Below are 20,271 nucleotides of genomic sequence, written 5' to 3' on the forward strand. Positions count from 1 at the left end.
TTAGGTCTTTCAGAATAACATCGACTTCTCCTGGGGGAAGAAAGGGGCCATAGCTGGTATCCTGGTAGCCCCAGAAGTGAGGTGTTCTACCCATTTTCAATGTCCTAGGCTTCCTTTGTTTGCCTGCTCTCTTCCCTTTATCTTTCTCCTTCCTGCAAGCTTACTAGATGGAGAAATGCTCCTTGGGATGGCCCAAAGGTGGGAAACCAATAGGCTGAAGGGGGAAGGGCAGGATGGTGCAGCCCGGGGGCACATTAATTAACAACTTTATAGCTCCCTGTAGGCTGGGGCAATTCCTGGGACAGGTTACCTTAGCAACTGGTTGGAGCAGGATAAGGGTGGAGGAAGGACTGTTAAGGAATTAACATTTCAATCCATCAGGCGACATTCTCCAACTTCCCAGTACTGGATCAAAATTGGCCTAACTCAGTTTACCTATCTATACTGACTGCCTGTCTAATTCTGGCTTCAACATTCAGAGGCCAAAAGAAAGAAACTCCACTCACCATGGAAAAAATATATATCCTAAAATCACCCACCTCCTCCAGCTACACCTTACCTGTCTTAAATTACCTCTCATTTAATCCCTATTAGGCGATTAATTCACTGATTGGCTTAAGCCTCTCATAACCCATTTTACCTCTAAGCTTTCTTGCATAGTCTCACACATGAGTTTTTGGGGAATACCTAATATCTAAACCATAACATTCCGTCCCCAGCCCCCAGAAGCTCATGATCATTCACAATGCAAAATAAATTTAGTCCATTTCCAGGAGTCCCCATAGTCTCAACAGTTCCAAGATTTCCCAAGAGTCCAAGTCCAAAGTCTCCACTGAGACTCAGGGCAAACTCTAAGTGTGAGTCCCTGTAAATATCAAAAGCAAGTCACATATATCCAATATATAAAGGTACAGAATAAACATTTCCATTCCACAAGGGATAAATAGGGGCATAGAAAGAAAGCATAGGACCAAAGCAAGACTGAAATCCAGCTGACATCTGGAGCACATGATTTCATAGTGTTCTCTCCAAAGGGCTTGTATAGCTCCATCCCTATGGCTTTGCAGGTTGCAACCCACATGGCCTCTCTGTTGGCTTGTCTCTGCTCAATTCTTTACAGCTTTCCTAGGCAGATGGTCCGCGAGGTACTGACATTTCTTAATTTGGGGGGTCTCCACTGAATCTCCAGCTTCCTTCCTCCTCACATCTCTATGCACTGCCCTCTCAGGGGGTGCCTGCTGGGACTGTGACCATGCTGCACTTTGTCTGGCCTCCCAGGCCCTCCTGTGAAATCTCAATGAAGGCCTCCCTGACCCCCTAGCTCCAGCATCCTGCAATCCTGCAGAACCAGCACCACCTGGTTGCAGCGAAGGTCTGCCACCATTTCTAGCAGCAGTAAAGCCTCCAGAGACCCTGGCTACAGCAGCCTCTGAGTGCCTGTGTGGGTGCCCATGGTGAAACAACTTCCTAGGCCCCTCTGTGCAAGCAGGGTACCCTACTGGTCTCTTCTCAAAGGAATTTTTACTTTTACACACTTGACTGAGATGGGTGTAATCTCACCAATTCCTGAGATCCCCTAAATTATCTTTCTTATGGTCTCTGGGTAAAGTCTCTACATTTCTTTTGTGGTGCTAATGTCTTTAACAACTTCCACTTCCTTAGCCCCAGTTTTACTCATACCTTTCAAGTAAGTTTTCTAACCTCTCTGCTCTGCTTTCTGCCCCAGATTATCACAATAAATTTGGCTAAAAGCTGCCAGCAATACCCATGCCACTGACTGAATACTATGCTTCTTACAAATTTCTTCCACCAGATTAAGAAATCCATCACATTTTAAAAACTCAGCATCACAGAAAGTCTCAGGACATGGGCAAAATGAAGAAAACTTCTTAGTCAAAACATAACATGAATGGCCTGTAGTCCAATTTCCAATAGAGTCCTCCTTCCCTGAAACATCATGAACCTAGTTTTTACTGTGCACAATCCTATCAGCATTCTGGTCTTTAGAGATCCCACCAGAATTGTCCATTAAGGTCCACTTACAATAGTCTAAAGCTTTCCCAGTTTGCATCACTATAACTTTTCAAAATTTCTTCCACCAAATTCCAAAAAGCTACAAAATCTTCTGAACCACATGGTCAGGTTAGTCACAGCAATGACCCTACTACTCAGTACCAATTTCTGTTTCAGTCAGCTTTTTCATTGCTATGACCAAAAAACCTGACAAGAACAATTAGAGGAGGAAAAATTTATTTGAGAGCTCACAGTTCAGAGGCCTCAGTTCATGGACATCCAGCTCCATTCCTTAGGTCTCTAGGTGAGGCTAACATCAGAACAAAAGTGTGGGGGAAAGAAGCAGCTCAAGACATGATCAGGAAGCCAAAAGAGAGAGACACACCAACCTTCTCCAGCCACACCCTATCAGTCTACAGTTACCACTCAATTCCTAATGGGGTTAAATAGGGTTAAGCTCTCATAATTCAATAGTTTTACCTCTAAACCTTCTTGCATTATCTCACGCATGAACTTTTGGGGGACACCTAATATCCAAAACATAACACCAGACATACAAAAAAAAAAAAATCAGATGTGAGAAAGACTAATCATTGCATATTACATGAAGATAGAAATAATCCCATTGAAACTAAAACTAAGGTTGTTCAGATTATCCTTCTTTTTTATTCTTTTGTTTTTGTTTTTGCAATACTGGAGCATATGCTGCACTACTGAATTATACTCCCTGTTCTTTTTTTCAAATTTTACTTTGAGACAGACAATTTAGCCAAGGCTGTCCTGGAACTTGCAATCCTCCTACCTTGGCTTCCTGAACATCTGGAATTACAGGCCAGTGCCACTACATCCTGCTACTGATAATTTTTTTATTTCTTTTGTATATTCATATTATAAATAAGAGGTGATAATAAAAAAGGTTGTCTTCTAGCTTTTTATATACTAATAAATAATAATGTTTTAGAATTTAGTATGTACTAGGTGCTGTGAACACTTCGTGTATATTACCTTATGTGATCACCAGAACAACCATGTCAGTTACAGTATTACCTCCATTTTTAAAAATAAGTAAATTGCAACTTGGGAAAGCTAAATAACTTTTATAATGACCCACAGCTAGTGTGTGTGTAAGTCCAAATTACTGCCTTGATTGGTCTGAAAATCATGTGTTTTGTGTACAATGACATTATTTCCACAGAACTCTTGAAACCCAAACTAATAAAAATTACAAAATCCATATAATATCCCATGTGCAAAAGTTGTACTGACATGCATTTCAATTCCAAACAAGAACAAAGCTTATCTATAACCTGTGAGAAAACCTGAATTTATCTAAAAGTGAATCAAATAAGTTATCAATTTGAAACAGAAATCAGAGCACACATTGAAACTGACATAACAAAGCTGTCCAACATAGAGGGTGCTCTACCTGATGGATGGGAACTTTTAGGTTTTCCCTGATCAGATTTATCTCTGTGATGATAGAGTCATCAAGTCATAAAATTTCTATAGCAAAAATTCATGAAAATCACCAAACCAATTCCACTTTTTTCATTACATTTTGACTTATGTCTCCTGATACAATTTGACTTCCAGTATAACTTAAAAGTATAGAAGAAACTCTGATCATTGTCCAAAGTGCTTTAGTCTGCTTGACAGTTATACTTATCATTGTAAAGAAGCCAGAACATACCTGATCCATTTGAATTAAACTGGTTTAAGCTTGTTTGTGAGCAATTGGCAACATTCTAGTACCAGAGTAAATTGAGCATCTTATATACAGAGCCAAGGAGCATATTCTGGAATGGGGTATCCAAGCCAACATACATCCACTTTAGGTGACAACTATATGCCTCTGATTCACAAAGCTAGAGGTTCACCTACTTGACCTAAACTGATGAAAATAATCATTACAATTTCTGAGAGAATCATATAGTCATTTGTAACATTTCTTGTTGTATAAAAGCTCTACAAAATAGTTGAAAATAGAAACAGAATTTGAATTTTTAAAAACTTGAGTTACATGCTATAGTACTGCCAACATTCTACTAAAGCAATACTCCATCATGATGTTCTAATTCAACAGTTGATCTTCTAGCTGGGCGTGGTGGCACACACCAGTAATCCTAGTGACTCAGGAGGCTTAGGCAGAATGATCACAAGTTCAAAGTCAGCCTCAGCAACATAGCAAGGCCCTAAGCAACTTACCAAGACCCTGTCTCAAAATAAAAATAAAAACAAATAAGGCTGGGGATGTGGTTTCGTGGTTAAGCATTCCTGGGTTCAATACCTGACATAAAAAAAAAAAAAAAAGTTGGCCTTGTGTATCTGAAGAACATTACCCGTAATTTTACATGCCTGTAATAGAATAGTATTGTTTTAAAGCCACCTATTTTGGTCATCATTATTCATATTTTGGTGGCAAGCATAGTGTATTGTATTTCCCAGAAGAGTTACTTTCTATTATACCCCTTTGTTATTCTTCTGTTCTCCTCTCAATATTTATTGTAAGAGACCTAGACATGTTGCATTATCCTTCTCACTGTTTTTATTTGACAAGAAAATCAGGATTCAGTCATGTTTCCCATCCCAGACCCCCATAGATGTTTTACATTGGGGCAAATAATGAGTGACATTAATCTATTTGACATCAACACAGACCATATTACAAATGGTCCTGTGCTTGAGTATTATGATAAATATGAAATTTCTTTTTTGTCCATTTCATAGGTTAACAATGCTCCCATGGGGGATCTTTCTTTAATCAATAAATACTATGGATGTGCAACTTTTTTTTTAAAGAGAGAGAGAGAGAGAGAGAGAGAGAGAGAGAGAGAGAGAGAATTTTAATATTTATTTTTTAGTTCTCGGCGGACACAACATCTTTGTGGTGCTGAGGATCGAACTCGGGCCGCACGCATGCCAGGCAAGCGCGCTACCGCTTGAGCCACCGGATGTGCACCTTACAAAATTATTTCAAAACTTGAAGAGTTCTTTTTCAACTTGTACCATGTCTTAGAACTTCCAGTGCTGTTTCACCTACTCCATGTTAAAAAAAAGAGAGAGAGAGAGAGAGAGAGAGAGACCATCCTTCCATTTTATCCTATTATCCTTCATTTTATCCTATTATCCTTTTAGGTTCCCACTAAATCTTCTATTTCCTGAATTCTAGCATCTATATCACTATTCTACTATAACTGATTTTGTTACGGTCATCCAAGGGCTGGGGATATAGCTCAGTGGTAGAGCAAGGCTAGCACATGTGAGGTCCTGAGTTCAGTCCCTAGTACAACAAAAACAAACAAGCAAACCCAATTGTAAGATCCAAGGGAGATTTTTCAATGTTATTCTACTGGACCTCTCTACTGTATTGGTACTAACAATCACACCTTCTTTCCTGAAATTCACCCCTCATGACCTCAGGGTTATCAAACACCAGGACAAAATCCTCTAGTTAATATAGTATGTTTCCAACCATTCTTTTTATTTTTTATTGTGACTTCCTATTCTTTCCTGTGCTCAATAAATATTGATGTTCCCAAGTCTGTGTTTTTCCTATTATCTTCTCAATTGATACTTTTCCTCAGATGACAAAATTTATGCTCAAGTTATTAAATGTCACCTATATGCCAATAACTGGTAGATCTATATATCTAATCTGCATCTCTCACTCAGGCTTAAGAATTGTACTAAACTACAATTGTCTCATCAAAACTTTAATGCCACAAACTAAACTCATCTTTAAAACCATGTAACATCCCCTTCTCTTCCTGTAGTTAGTTCCTATCTATTACCATCATCTACTCAGTCACCAAAACTATAAGTTTTAAGTAAACTGTAATCTTTTTTATTTGTTTCTTCTAATTAGTTATACATGACAGCTGAATGCACTTCATTTCATAGTACACAAATGGAGCAGAATTTTTCACTTCTCTGGTTGTACATGAAGTAGGGTCACACCACTCATGCAATCATTAATGTACTTAGGCTAATGATGTCAATCTCATTACATCATATTTCTTTTAGGTGACAACTATATGCCACTGATTCCCAAAGCTTTCCTCCCCTCCTTTCCTCCCCACCCTCCCCTTTGCCCAATCCAAAGTTCTATCCCCTTCTTTCTACCTATATCTAATCGGCCACTATAGCTTCCTTAATATTCCTTAGTAATCCTATAGTCTTTCTTCACATTCACACTACCACTTCCCAAAGCAACCATGATCATTTATTTACTCAGACTAATGCAATGGAGTCATGACTGTTCTCTGTACCTCTCATTTATTCCCCTTCAAATTTATTTTCCAGAATGTTTCCAGATTGATCTATTTAAAATTTTTCATCTAAGTGTCATGCTTAATAATCATTCAATGTCTATATATTTTCTACAGAGTAATGCCCAAACCCATGTTGTTTAATCTGTTCAGGGTTTTACCTATTGTATTTTCCAATATCATTTTTATCCATTCTCCTATCAAATGCTACACTCAAGCAATGCTTAGTTGTTTTCTGTCTCTTGTGCATACCTTATTGTTTCTCACGTACATGTATTATCTGTATTGTTTTCCATTTTCTTCCCTGCCTAGTTCCAAACACTCTTCACCTTTGAGTCATATTAGATGCTGTACCACATTTAAAAGTCAACGTGTTACTGGTAGTTTTTTCCTAATGACACTTCTGAGAAATGTGGGTCTATAGAAACAAATGCATTTTAGAGTGGGGTTTCTCCCTTTTATAGTTAAATCTGACATATCTAGTTCTGTTTTGTTAAAGGGTAAGAGGGATAGAAATGAATAACAATGCCATTAATACTATTTCCTGATTCAAGAATTAAATTAAAATTTATTCTATATATTATTCGAGTTGAGTACAAATGGATTATAGATTCAGCAGAATAAAGACATTCTACAATGCTTAATAGCTAACAATTTGTTTATTAGTCTGAAAAAATTATAATTGTTTAATTCAAGCTGAGAAGCAGTATAGTGTGGTGGAAAGAGCATTAGACTGATAATTAATAATTTTAAAAATTTTTATTCCTGCCTCTAATTAGTTCTATAATTATACTGATTAAAATACTGTTCTAGTAATACTGATCAATTCTCTCCAGAGCATAACAAATTGAATAAATCCACCATTACTCTATCCTACAAAAATATTGAGGTTTGAAAGCTCCTTTTTTAAATGGAAAAATACAATAAATGCAAAATAATAGTGAAGGAAGGATGAAACCAAATGTCTAAATAACATTCAGCTAGCAGGAATGTTTGACATGATAGGTAATATTGGCATTTTGGTGAGCATGGGTATTGGGATTATATGGTAAAATTGTGGGAGGAGACCACAATAAAATGTAAGAACTTGATTCTGATTTCACACAGACAGCAAAACTTTATATGTAAGATAACAAACCTCCTTAGATATCACAATTTTGTGAAGGAACTATTAAAAAAGGAAGAAAGAAAATAATGAAAATATTTACTGAATACCAAGTATTTATGAAAATCTTTAACATCCATTTTCATAGGCACTAAATCTTACTAGGAAAGTAATATTGACAACAGTTTTCTGAACCTGTCAAGGCATTATATTCACCTGAGATAATTGTTAAGCATATAGATTCCCCCGTCCTCAATCCACTTTCAGAATGGTAGTTTTCAATGAGAGAGCCTGATAATCTCTAATTTTTGTACATGACTCACGTGATACTTATGATTAGGCAATTTTAGGAAATACTGCTGTAGACTTTTAAAGGTCACAAAATACATATCCAAAGAATTTGGAAATTCTCAGTGTTGCAAATGCCACTATAATCACTATAATATCTCAAATACAAGTTCTATTTTTCTGCTTAAGACTCATCACTTTCTTATATCTTCCCACTTTCTCTTCATTGCCATTGTCAACACTAGCAGTTGGATCTTTTTGAGTAATTTTTTTTCATAATGACACAAAAGTTGTGTTACTTTCAGGGGAGTTTCTCACCTGTCCCTGTATAAGAGATTGAACTCAGGGGTGCTGTACCAATAAGCTACACTCCCCACTGAAAAACCAGCCTCTACCTCAGAGCAAAGCCTGTCCAAGGAAGGGGCATGACCTTTGACCTTGGAAAGACCCACAGAGCACTCCTAGGCACATACCCACCCTGCTGAGTTATTTATCTACAAATTACAGGAGAGGTCTGCTGCGCCAGGTGTCCCTGACTCAGTCAGGCTAGGTGGGGACCCATAGCAACCCCCTAGCAGCCACCAATCAGCATGAGACAGGGAAATACCTGGGATGCCAGATGACCCTCCCAGTAGTTTATGGTGGTTGATAACATGTTGGGAAACCATGTAGTTCAGCACGTACACCCCTCGTGGCCTAAACCAATCAGTTCAAATGAATACCCCTTTTGTACTGACCAATCACCCCTACCCAACCTGTTCCCTCCAGTGAATGTGCTAATCATGTTTTAGAGTTGTTATTTGATTTTCCCATGGTGTGTGATGATTTTCTAGGAGATGCTATGATGTATGTGGGGGTCCCTGCCTTCTCCAAAGAGTGTATAAAACTCTGGGCTCGGGGCCTCTCAGCGTCACCAGTTGCTGTGTGTGTGCACGGAGGACCGAGCTCTGCTTACATCAATCTTGGTCTCTGGTTGTCTTTTGGGGGGTCCCAAATTCAAGCATAACACTACTCCTTTTTATTTTTGAGTTAGGGTCTCACTAAATTGCTGAGGTTGGCCTCAAACTTGAAGTCCTCCTTCCTTCCACAGCATGACAAATAGTTGGGATTACAGGTAGGCACCATTGTCCTAAGCAAGCACACAAGGAGAAGGGAGCTATTAAGACACACTGCCACATTCCCAGCGACTTAAACACTCAGACATTTCACTCACCCAGAGACGCCATTTGCTGGGTTGCTCGGGTTGCTCGTGACTAAAACTCTCAGGGGTCACTCCAGGGGCACTGGGCTAATTGGGCTGCTCAAAATAACCACACAAGAGACAGAAATACCTTTTTCTTTGGGGGTGTTGTGACAGCTCCTCTGACCTTAAGGGTCCACAGAGAGAGAGAGAGAGAGAGAGAGAGAGAGAGAGAAAGCGCACATGAGAAAGAGGGAGAGAGCCATAGAGAGTGAGAGCACGCTCTGACCCCTTTTATTGAGGAGAAGCTATTCAAATGAGGCAAGGGGTCAGGTTTCAGGGGGCTGAGTCTATCTTCATGATGTCCACTGTCAGCAGGTTAACTGACATCTGGGGTAGGCCACACCCAAGTGCAGAGTAAGAGAAGGGGACACACAAAGGGCAATTCCATGGAACATTCTATCCTAAACAGGGCAAAGGGGTAAAATTACAAAGGAACAGGTAAGGGTAGCTCCACCCATGGGGATGTAGCAAGGCACACGCCCATGCATGAAGACACAGTTGCTCACACAGCTCCCTAGGCAACCAGATCGCAGAGTGACCAAGGACGATGCCACACCAATCAGAAGGGGAGACAGACTTGGTCACATGCTAGTGGGCCTCCCACAACACACTGTTGCCATCCATGAACTTCTGGGTAGAGAATTGGTTGTCTCACAGATTTAAATGCTGAGACTAATTTTATTTTTCATTAATCTGTATTTGCTAAATATATATATTGAATAAAACTATGTGGAAAAGTTAGTCTATAATATAGATCTAGCAAGCTGGCAGTTAGCAAACACTAAAATTTTGTGGTACTGAAATGCTAAGTCATTCTCTTTGAGATCACCCTCATTTTGTCTAATGTGAAGAGATGAATTCAACCAGGGACAGTGTGGGACCACTTTTAACATTTTCCTCACTCATATTGGAAGATATGTCATGATAATTAAAGGATGTTGGTTATTGAAAGTAAGCGGACAGGAAAGTAATTACTTAGAGTGGAAATCAGCATGCATTTGAGGCATATAATCCAAGCTCTAGTTAAAGGCTGATGGGTTCCTAGTTTATCAGTTCCATCTATAGAAAGGACTTGTGAGTTTGTCTGAATTAGCTTCTCTGGGCACCTAGGAATTATCACATCTGCTTGTTTTATTTTCTTTGTAGCATTTGTCATGCACATATTTTGTTCTTTCTTTGTTTATTGTCTCTGTCCATGTCTTCAATCCTCCAAACAAAATGTGAACTCCATGAGAGTAGGGCCCTTTCTTTTTTTATTATTATTTCTGTATCTTATGATAAACTCTTAGCAGAAAATAGATGTTAAATATTTCAGCACATGACAATCCTAAAGCTATCAACTTAGCACCTGCTGTGGCTAAAAAGCTCAAGAAAATAATTAGCATAACAATGGCATATAACATAAAATAAACTATTCTATTTGGGGGCAGGTACTGGGGATTAAATCCGGGAGTGCTTAACCACTTAACCAGAACCTCAGCACTTTTTATTTTTTATTTTAAGACTGGGTCTCACTAAGTTGCTTACAGCCTTGCTAAATTGCTGGAGCAGGCCTTGAACTTGCAATCCTCCTGCCTCAGTCTCCCAAGCAGCAGAGGTTACAGGCATGTGCCAGTACACCTGGCTATACTATTCCCTTTTTTTAATATTAGATTAATGGTTTGCATACATATCTTGAAAATGTGTTTGAATTGGATAAAATCTAAACTTAAATAACAAAGAAACAGGATGTTTGAGGAACAAGGTAGTCAACAGTCGAGTTACATAAAGTAGGATTTTTGAATCTGAGAAAATGAAAACTGAAGGTTGGACATGATAGGAAAAAGGATAAAAATGATGTTTTATCTGTTCAAATCTCCAAGTTTCATAAGTTACCCTTTTGGATTCTTACATTTAATAGATATGCATCATGTAACAAGTACTCTGAGACACCAGGGATACAAAGATGAATAAGATAGAGTAAATCATAGAATAGTAGTAAAAAGCCTTTTGTGGATGCCAGGGAATGCCCTCTGGGTGAGGTGTCACCCATACTTAAATGTTAAAATATGATTCAGAAGAACTTTATGGTCAAATCACAAACTGACTTTGTGCTTAGATTCTCCTTTATATTGTTAGAATCCCACATATATTCCCTATTTTCCAAAAGAAGATAGTCAATTCCTAAAGAGCAGAAACTACATTTGAAATCTCTTATTTTCTACCCAGTACATAGTAAATTGTCTTCAAATGAACATTATTTGGTTGATCACCTTCTCAGAGGATCACAAGGCACTACTGAACTTCATGGTAGCACTTAACGAGTTCAGATCTCTTCCTAAAATTATGTAATGATTTGTCTATCTAGTATTGACATTTTTGTAGTATATACAAGAACTATAGACTATCAGACCCTTTCATTTGGAAACTACCATTCAGGAAGTGGACTGAGAAGTACACTTAACATACTTAATAGAAGTATTTATAAGACATACACTTATGCAGCTAAACTAATATACACATATACATATAAGCTCAACTTTTTTAATGGATGAAATATACTGTCAAAAAAATTTGGAGAATAGTGCTTTTCACTTTTCATGATTTCTCCAAATAATAATGTACACTCTGGGGGCATCAATTAATTAACAGTATGGACTAAGATAATTCTTACATCTATTATTTTGAGTCTACTCTACACTCCTGACCTTCATATATAAATTTCTAGTTATGAAATTTTCCCAAAGTCAAATGAAGTTTATTTTAATTTTATTATTATTATTATTATTAATTTTTTGATAGTGGCGATTGAACCAGGGGCACTCAACCACTGAGCCATATTCCCAGCCCTTTTTATTTTGAGACATAGTCTCACTAAGTTGCTTAAAGCTTCACTAAGTTACTGAGGCTGGTATGGAACTTGTAATCCTTCTGCCTCAGTCTTCTGAGTTGCTGGGATTAAAGGTGTGTGTCACCATACCTGGCTGTCAAATAAAGTTTAAACCAATGGCTTTTTATTCTCTATTTCCCCAATTTATTTTTTGTTCTGTGTTTCCTACTTTTGTTGCCTACCCAGTTTTCTAAGTTGGAAATATAGAGGCCTTAATTTAGTGCTCCTACATTTCTATCAAATATATTTCCTATTCTATATCCCCACAGCCAGGTCTTTATTTAAAGTCCTCAATTTACTACAACAGGACTGTTACACATCTGATAAGTAGTTTCTCTACACTTAGACTTAGTTCCCTACAGTTTTCCCTTTGGCCTACTGGTCCTACACTATCAAAATCTTGATATAATGTTTTCCAAAGTGTTCTTCAAGGTGTGTTCCAAAGATTCTGTGAAGTTAAGGATTGAAAAACAAAAACAAAAACCTCTAACTCAGACTTGTCCAAGAGTGTTCATTCTTAAAAATCTACTTATTTCTGTGGAATATTTATTAGTATTTCCAAAAGACTTATATTTCACAGAATCCACTTTGAAAATGCTGCCTTGTTCATCACAAGATCATATTAGCCTTTCTCACAACATCCATGAAAAACATTCAAGATAGCATTTGAATTAGAATATTTCAGCAGATTGTTACCACTCTTCTTTCATCACTGTTTTTGAGCAACATGGTTTGGGGTAGTGCCTGTTTGGAAGGATAAGGCAACCAGGTGGAAGGGGTATGTGGGTGTACTGTAGCACTTTCATGCTAGTTATTTTCCTTTGCAATTCAGTGAGCTGCACTGAATTGAAAATAAATCTGTCAACAACCAAAGCAAAAGAAAAAAATAAAAAATATTCTGAAGAAAAAAGGAATCAATTTAGGGGAACATAGTAAAAATAAATAAATATTCACCATGAGTATGTACAGGAATGTCTTCACAAATGTACACACATATACTCACATTTGAAGAAATAGAAATATGCTCTTTTATTTATTCTTAGTGAAAGAGTTTTGTTCACTGTAGCAGTCCTTTTGAATCTTTCTTTCCCCATACTTCTGAGTGGGTGTTACCTAACAAAAGATAAGCTGCATTCAACTTGATGCAGTATAATGTGGTAAAAAGAACACTGAGCTGAGCTTCAAAACATAAAATTAGGATTCCAATCTCAACTATGTCATTCACTGTGTGACCTTAAGCAAGTCATTTTTCCTCCCTTGATTTTCAGCTTCTTTAATTATAACTTATCTGGGGATTGTCACCTACATTCTTAATGGGAAGCAAGAAATAGTGTGTGCACATTACTAATATGAAAAGTAAATGACACAAGAAGTTTTTAAAAGTAAAGAAAGTTTAGACTAACTGATCTCAACAAAATCTTGTGTGTGTGTGTGTGTGTGTGTGTGTGTGTGTGTGTGTGTTGCTAGGGATTGAACCCAAGGTCTCATGCATGTCAGGCAAGTGCTCTACCACTGAGCCACGTTTCCCTCAAGAAAACCTTGCAGTTCTATAGAGGTGTTGATATCCTTGAGCCACCAAAACATTCACTGCATCAAATTGAAAGTATAATTGCTAACATTTAGTGGTTGCTTTCATTGTAACTTTTAGTGTGTTTTACAGGTATTATTTATTTGAATCCACACTAAAACTCTATTAGGTAAATATTACGATTATCCCTGTTTCATAGATTTAAAAAATCTGAGCCATAGAAACGTCAAGTAATTTGGCCAAGGTCATACAGCTAATGGGTGAAAGAATAAAGATTTGAACCTAGGCAGTCTAGCTACAGAGAGTCTGAAATTAACTAATAAAGTAATAAGGAAACTTAAGAAATGAGTGCATTTGCAAGGAGAGAAGATGAATAGTATAAAAGTAAAAGCAAAATATTATAACCATCCATTTTAGCAGTTGCATATTTCATGTATATGTCAAGATCTTAACTGATATTACAAACATGGAGCAATGCAAATCAAGGAACTATTTTACAGTTCTAAAGGTTATCCAATAAAATTAAGATACAAAAACAAAGCAAATCTGTATTTCCTGGTCTGCATTCCAGAAAGTTGATCTAAGTGTTCTTACTACAGTATATAGATGAAATGTTCTCTTGGTATATTCTCTTTGGAAAATAAATAATATTAGCATTGTATGGATATAAGAAATCTTTTTTGTTGTTTCATTTGTTTCTGGGTTTTTGTTGTGGATGTTCTTGTTGTTTATACTGGGGATTGAACTCAGGGGTACTTAACCACCGAGTTACATCCCCATCCCTTTTTATTTTTTATTTTGAGACATACCCTCATTAAATTGCTCAGGCTGGCCTTGAACTTGGGATACTCCTGCCTCAGCCTTCCTAATCACTGAGCTCACAGTCCTGGAGATTTTGTTTATATCACTTGGCCAAAGATTCAATTGATCAAGCCTACATATTGAAATGAAAAAAAATCTGGACACTGAACCTCAGGCATAATTACCTGGTTAACAATATTCTGTGCCTACTATTACACATTAATATGTCCTGATTTATGGGAAAAGAAAACTGAGAGTTTCATATTTGCAACCTTCCAACACCTCACTCTATGCAATTCTTCTTTCATCTGGTCTCAAGATATTATAATACTGTAATTGTAAGTATAACACATTTCTGAGTCCTGTGAATCATTCTAGTCAATCATGGAAATAAGGTAAAAGGGGGAAACCATGAATCTGTTGGTCAGAAGTTTGGTCTGGGAAGTCCCCAGCTGGTGACTCGTCTGTGAAATGAGGAAAATCTTATGGAGGATTCTGCCCTTAACCTGTGACATTTGGCCTAACTTTAATTAGTTAGCATCAGAAGTCATTGCAATAATTCAATATGAATCGACTTAGAGAATAACACCAGAAATATTTAAGAGAAGTTGACCACTGCAAATTTGCCTAATGTACCAAGGTTGTACAAAAATAGATTTTTATATATTTTCAAATTTATCAACACCATAAATCATAACAATGTTGAACTTTAAAATACTACCGTTATAGTCAGTCATTAAACCAAAGATGTAATCTATTAAATTATACACTCCAGTACACAAAGCTGAATTTCTTGGTATAAACCAAGACATTCACTATTACTTTTTCTTCATGAAAATCAAAGCCTTTCAACCAAGATATTTTCACCCACACTAAATAAACTGATTATATCCATCAGCTTTCTGTCAGCATTAGACAGGTAATTTCAAAACAAGACTTAATTTTACTTTCACTGAGTGTAAATCCAAACTTTAATCTTCTATCTCTAGTCTTTAAACTCAACTTATAGTGACTCAACTTATGGTTAGAAACAGGTTTTATATATGCAATATATATGTTATAATGTTGAATTTTCAGTAATATTACAGTTCTAGAACTATGTCCAGTGCTATTGAAATCTGTTATCTAAAACAAAGGAAAACCATTTTGTTTGTTGAGTATAATGGATTTTCTATATGCACTTTAAAGAAAACACATCCCACTAAGTAAAAGAAGGCAAGGGTAAAATAAGAAATCTAGTAAATAAAGAATTAGTTGAACTCACCCTCAAAATTTAGGGAGTGGGTCAATTTGTTAGTGTTTTGGAAGGAAGCTGAGACTATTCACCTGATTTTCTGTCAAAGTGAAGGATTATTGACTACTGGTGCTTAGTCTACTTTTCTAATTCTCATGAAAAAGAGCAGTTTTAGATTTAGTGTTTAATTAATGTTTTCAACAACTGTTATTAACTACCGATTATATACCTAGCATTATGTTAGGCACTAACAAAACAGACATAAAATGCACTTCCTTCCCCCACGTGAGGGGCTCTTATTTAATGGAGATATAAGCAAGGAAGCAAATAATTTTAAAACAATGTATAAATTGTATAAAAATGATACCCAGAATGCTCTATTAGAGCAGAGACGAAATAACACTTACCTCTACTTGAGACTGTCACAGAAATATTCATAGGTGATGAATACTTAGGTTGAGACTTCATACGAGAGTTTAGAAAAGAAGTCAAAAAATGAAGGGAGCTTGTACGCACAGAATAGAGAAACATGATGATAGGTGATCACTCCTGCTTTTCTGGGACACAGGACATAGTGCTAACACCAGGAATGTTGCAGGGAAACCAAGATTAGTCATCTTTCAAGGAAATTGCATTATTTTAATGTGTCAGGAACAGCATTTTTAAAAAGAGAGGAGTGCATAACACATCATCAGCTCAAGTATTCTTTCACAGCTTTTAAAACTTCAGGTAGGTAAGGTGCACATGTGTGCACACAGGTGTGTATAAGCAAGCACACATATACATATGTGTCTGCATGCTTTTATGAGTGAAAATCAAATCAGTACTTTCCCATGACTGATTCCAACATTTGCTAAGGAATTTTGAACTGTCTATTCTTTTGAGATTAATATATGGGGATGTTGTCCCAAGTGAACACATCTTGCAAACAAGACAGGTTTTATAGGTTTCTTTGTTTTACTTCTGTGTCCTATAAAAGCCTCCCCTTTGCATTCCTTAAGGATAGAACTCCCAGACCACTTCAGGTTTGGAGCTACCCAGTTCATGAGTTATTTGCTCAAATAAATTCTATAAAAAATTATTTGCCTCAATTTACTTTTTAAACATGTGCATGAGACCTGTAGAGTAAACAGGGCTTGATCTCCACGTTTGATTTCATGAAGTTCTTAATAATTTTGTCTTTAAATTCGTGTTTTTTTAAGTGAACTCCAATGGTACAATCAAGTATACACTTGAGCAAAGAATATATGATTGGAAGCAGCATGCATACCACAAGCTTAGACCCAGGAGTATAGTGAGCACTGAGAAGTTAACATGCACTTGATTAGGGCAGACTAAGGTGCTACAGGGACCTATGGGAGTGGTTGGGCTGAGATGGGCAGCTATGGTGCATGCAGCCTCAGTAGAATTAGCAGTGGTGGTAGCAGTAACTATATCCAGGGGGAAAAGAGGGGTTCCACATGGGAGCAATGCTGGGACCTGAAGTGAGGCTAAATTGCCTGTACATTCTGGCATCTAATTCCTGCAGTGTCTGTACAAATAGTAAGTCCTTCTGCAGGAACTACCAGAGCTCAGGCAGTAAACTTTGTCTATGAATCATTACAAAATAAAAATATACACATGGACACTGCAATAAAACATATTACATTACTAGAATTCTTTAACAAGTTTAAAATTTCTGAATTTGAAAACTGCTACAATATTGCAAAACAAATATTCACAGACTTGGTAATAGAAATTAAATTTAAAGCACACTTTTCATTTGAAGTTTCACATGAATCAATTATTAATGGGGAAGAAAAGTTCTAAATTATTTTTCCTCTTACTTGAAGATTCAGTAATATAATGCATAAATAAGCATTTGAATTAGATATAAATCATTAAAACACTTTTAATTTCTTCCACAACCCTCACAATTACAGAAAATATTCAAAAAACATTAAAATGCCTTCATATAAGTTTACATTAAAAATTAAATTCAGATGTAATTAAAGCTGACTTGTATAAAGAGTTAAATCTTTTTAGAAAAAATATTTTATGAGAAATATCAGCTCGAAATGTACTAAAATATATTTAGAACCGATTTATCAGAAATGCTGACATAATATAGAGATGGAGATAGAGATAGAGATAGAGATAGAGATATTTGTTTTGGCAGCATTGGGGATTAAACCCAGGAGCCTTTTACCATTAAGCTACATTCCTAGCCCATCTTATTTAATTTTGAGAAAAGGTTTTGTTAAGTGACTAAGGCAATCTTCCTGCCTCAGCTTCCCAAGTTGCTGGGATTACAGGTGTGTTCAACTGCTCCGCCACCTCCTAAGGCTAAACATGCCAGAAGGATCTAAGTACTTTCTTGAGATTTTTCAGCTAAAGATGGGGGGAGAATGTCTTTCTTCCCTTTAGTCAAGGAATTATAAGGATTCTAAGGAACTGAAAAAAAAAATGTAACTTTAGGAGTCCCAGGGATCATCTGCTCCAGGATGCCTGAGAGACAGAAACCAACACCCTTGGAAACTAATAGGGAATAGGAGAGGGTGAGGAAAGGGAGAAAAAAGAGACCTACTCTATCAAGACCCTGCCCTTATACTTTATATGATTCTTTATTTTTTATTTGGATAATTACTCCATCTGCTTTGAATGTATTCATTTTTCCCTGTTCAGCTACTAGAAGTTGTACTTCTATCTCTCATAACCAATCAAGAATAACAGATGGATGACAACTTCATATGTGTGAGTATTCCATAATATACCATAGAAACTCTGACCAGCCAACAACATTAATAAAAGAATAATTGAACTAGAACTATCAAACTTAATCAAAGTTATAATACTAATCTTTGTAGTGCATTTTATAATGTGTAAATTGCATATAACCTCATTTGATCTTTACACCAATTTTTTGAGCAAGATAGGATAGGTATCATTACATGACTGCCTTCCATATGATAATATGATGACAAGCTAAATAAGGGAAGAATTGTCTTTTTCAAATTTTACAATTACCCACCAGCCAATTATATTTTAGAAATAATAAAACTGAGACTTTGGAGATAGGATTGACCCAAGGTTACATAAATTGTTAAATGAGTGATCAGAGACTGGTTCCCCTGGACATACACCATTTTCTGTTTTGTAACAGGTCCTGTGTTTGATAACTGAAATACAAAGGTAAGCATATTTCTAGTCCCTGCTGTCAAAGAATTCGGTCTTGTGCAATGGTTCACAATGAAATACTTCTCAGGTATTTTTTTTAACTTTTTTTAAAAAAATCAATATTACAATTACTAACACATTAATTGTGTAAATCAATGGGTTTCATTGTGATATTTCCATTCATACATATGTTGTGTATGGATCATGTCCATCCACCCTTTTTCTTTTTCTACCTTTTCCCCTTTCCCTTCTCTCTCTTCTCATCCCCTTCCTTATTTTCTAAGACTCCTCTTCTACTATGGGGTTTTATTTTGTTTTGTTTCATTTTTTAGTTTCCAAATATGAGAAAAACCATGCAGTTTATCTCACTCCACTTAGAATGGCTAGTATATAAAAAAAAAGTTAATACTATAGAGGATGTAGGGGAAAAAGGAATCCATATATGCTGTTGGTGGTAGTGTAATCTATGAAGCTTCCTCAATAAATAAAACAAAACCTAGGGGCTGTGGTTGTATCTCAGTGGTAGAACACTCACCTAGCATGTATGAAACACTGGGTTCCATCCTCAGTACCACATAAAACTAAATAAATAAAATAAAGATATTGTGTCCACATACAAATAAAAAAAAACTAAAAAGAAATAGATCTCCCATGCCATTCCTCTCCTCAGTATATAACTGAAAGAAATGAAGTCAGCATATGAAAAAGATACCTATATACCCACATTTATTGTGGACTATACACAATAGCCAAGATACAGAATCAGCTTAGGTGTCCATCAACAGAAGAATGGATAAAGAAAATATGGTATATATGTATAATGGAACATTATTCAGCTATAAAGAGGAATGAAATCTTGTTATTTGTAGGCATGTGGATGAAATTGGAAGACATTATGTTGAGTAAAATAAGCCAGTAACAGAAAAATAAGTATGGCATGTATTCTCTTGTATGTGGAAACAGAAAGGAAGGAAGAAAGGAAGGAAGGAAGGAAGACCTTCTGAGGTTTCTCATATACTCCATTCCATCCTATGGAAATCACTGGCCTGGTTATAGGTTTGATATAAAAATACTTCATATTATATTGGAATAACTCTCAGTCACAGCTAGCAGCTAGGAGCAGCTGGGAAGTGCTTGAACTATCCACGTTTGTTCAGGCCTGACAGAAGGACCTGCAGAATGCGGTGAAACCACATCCTCAGCACTTGGGGTTAGCCTTGCCAAACTACCAGGCCAGGAAACCGAGAGTCAGGGGCTTCAGGGCATGAAACCCCTGACTCAGTAAGGGCCAAAGACCCTTCCAGATTGCTTTCCGCCACTACAGCAATATTTAGAGTTTCCTCACAATGTGCTTACATTAGGCAGAAGATGATTGGCTTATGGATACTATCTTGCTTGTGTATGCTTGATGGGCACACCCCACACGAACCCTATATCAGTTGTGTGCATTCCAAAAAGAAACTGAGCTACTGGACGAGGACTTGAGGTGGGTCTCCAGCCAGTTCTCTCACCAGCTCCTGGAGTCTGTGTGTTGATTCCGCAACTCTACCCGCTGCGACAAGGTAGCCAGCAACTCATTGACCACATTAGTGACCAGAACCACAGCAATTTGGTGCCTCAACATGTCTGCTCACACCCTTGCACCTCGGGACTGGCCATCCTGTTGATTTCAGGTAGTAGACCCCATTTGTGTTCCGTGTGCTGAGGGTTCCTTGAAGGTGAGCAAGGTACCCCCTCCTCTACCCCCTTTCCTTGTCCCTGTCGTA

The sequence above is a fragment of the Urocitellus parryii genome, chromosome X, assembly GCF_045843805.1.
Source record: "Urocitellus parryii isolate mUroPar1 chromosome X, mUroPar1.hap1, whole genome shotgun sequence".
Lineage (NCBI taxonomy): Eukaryota > Metazoa > Chordata > Mammalia > Rodentia > Sciuridae > Urocitellus > Urocitellus parryii.